Source organism: Sander lucioperca, chromosome 1 (assembly GCF_008315115.2).
Source record: "Sander lucioperca isolate FBNREF2018 chromosome 1, SLUC_FBN_1.2, whole genome shotgun sequence".
In the NCBI taxonomy this organism is placed as follows: Eukaryota; Metazoa; Chordata; class Actinopteri; order Perciformes; family Percidae; genus Sander; species Sander lucioperca.
The window spans coordinates 4,817,546-4,819,935 of record NC_050173.1 but is presented as its reverse complement, the minus strand read 5'-3'; the positions used below and the strand labels follow the sequence as shown (position 1 = coordinate 4,819,935).

General features: G+C 42.1%; 1 non-coding gene across 1 annotated transcript; it reads left to right on the top strand.

Moving 5' to 3' along the window:
* The first annotated feature begins 1,541 nt into the window (after window positions 1–1,541).
* On the top strand, window positions 1,542–1,622 carry trnal-uag. Its single transcript has one exon. It is a non-coding gene; the product is annotated as a tRNA-Leu (tRNA).
* Window positions 1,623–2,390: the final 768 nt, after the last annotated feature.

The following is a 2,390-nucleotide window of genomic DNA, read 5'->3' as shown; positions in this document are numbered from 1 at the left end:
TCTCCAAGGGGCAATTTGTGATACAGCCAGCTACCAACACATACACTCATTACAAAAGACAACAACAACAATAAAATAAGGATTAACCTCTTAGTGCACATTTGGCAGCAGTGATGAATAAGTTTTCGAAGATGGGAGCTACTGAAATGCCTGTGACAGAGGGTGGTTGTGCTCTGCTAAAATTGACTTTGCCTTCTTAAAAACTCTCGCTTTAAATAAATTGGAGAGTTCGGTCAGAGTAGTGCCTGCAATTTTCCCGCACTGAAGTTTTCCCCTGAAGTCGTTTTTTGTTTTACAAAAGTAAGAGTAAGAAGCGATTTCATAAAACAACAATAAAACATTCTCGTGCAGTCACATCAATGTCCAAATTTCGAAGCTTATGAAAGAAATACAAGCGCTGGTTGGTTTTCATACACACCGCATCAACATGATACAGGTCCACAGGTAAATTTTTCTTCTGAGATGGTCCCTAAATATTTATGCGACTGTACACACTCCACTGCCTGATCACTAATTACCACAGGAGAGCTGACTCTAGGATTTTTCGTGAAATCTATTGCCAAATCTCTTTGGTTTTTGCCACATTGATGGTTAAAAAGGAGGCTTCACACCAATTGATAAAATCATCAATAACAGGACACAATTACTGAGTTGTGGGCAAACTTCAGATGTAATGACCTACAAGCTGGCTTTAGCACATGTACATATTCTGTAGTCTATCAGCTAAAATTTGAGGCTGGATACAAATAATAGCTGAGGGAAAGTCAATAAAAACAAGGTGTACAAAGGACTGTGACAATCTTCTTAAAGGATTTCATAACCAAGGAGGTAAGTGCTACAGGTTTAAAGTCATTAAGTGTCAGTGGAGCTTTCATTTTTAGAACAGGAACAATGGCAGAGTCTTTCCAGAGACAAGGAACCTTGTGGAAATACAGTGACAGATTAAAAATAAATAGAAAATATCAGCCAACTCATTCATAGAATTTTAAGGATACAACCGCCAATCAGGGCCAGGACTTTTCCTCTTCTTTACAGCCCGAAAACGTTTGTGGACCATGTTTCTGTTGACATGGATACTGCTCTGACAAAGAACAAAATCAGCTCCTCATTAAAATCAAGTACATCAACCCGATGTTAAAAAGAGTCCAGTTCACTTACATGGACATGGTCCGACTGGCCGTTAAAGGACTGACATTCGCCTGGAGCTCAACGACTTTACTACGAAGTGACTCGTCATTAGCGAGGAGGACTGTAGGAAGGAATATCCTGCTGTGGCCCGGTCTTTTCAACCTCTCGAGAATGGTGCCACATCTACCAGTTTAAATACACACACACACACCGCACAGTCACTCGCTCAGCTGCTGCTGCATCTCGCCATTTTCCAGCGCTGCATCTTCATTATGGCTGTAGCATTTTTTATGGGTAAAGATTTGACAGAACCATGACCACAGCAGTTAAAGGTCCATCTCCTGTCTGGTGAATGTTTGAGTTTTCATACTCGTTAAATCAGACTGAGTGAAACAGCTATACGTGACTATCAAGGTAGTGTGTCCGAGTGGTCTAGGTGCTGGATTTAGGCTCCAGTCTCTATGGAGGCGTGGGTTCAAATCCCACCACTACCGTCTTTAACTTGGAATATCTGTCAACGATCTTGGGATTATGGCTGTAAACTGAACTCCTTTTCAAATGGAGTTGGTGGTATCCTGGTGGTGTCGCCTTCTCACTCATGTTCATTACTCCATTTCAAAAGTGAAAACCGGTGACTATGAATGCACTTTTGACAAACAGTTGCAGTAAGTGCTAACAGCGGGGACAAACACATTGCATTTGTTGTGGCTTGTTCCCAATAAAAGCTACTAAATACTCCCAAGGCGCTGACAGAAGAAGTTTCCAGGTGCATGCAGTTCAAACAGAGAGCAGAGTGGGACAGCAGCGGTGTGCTGGGCACATAACCCAGAGGTCGATGGATTGAAACCATCCTCTTGCTAATGGAACATGTTGTCAACCAGCCGGTCTCCTTCTTTTTCTTTTTTTTTTTTATTATTTTTTGGGGCTTTTCCCTTTATTGTAGTGACAGTGGATAGATGTGAAAGAGGGAGAGAGATGGGGGATGACACGCAGTAAAGGGCCACAGGTCGGATTCGGACCCGGGCCGCTGCAGGACTCAGCCAACATGGGGCGAACGCTCTTACTGGGTGAGCTAGAAACAAACCCACATGGCCAGGTTTTAAAATGAGGAGAAACCCATTGCTATTAAGTGTCTGAATTCTAAATCTTTGGTGCTGTATTAGGCACCTTAGTAATGTAACAAGCAGTTAATAACTTCTTCAGTTAATACTCCTATTCTCCAGATTTCTCAACATTAATTTGATTACACTCAAGCTACTCTG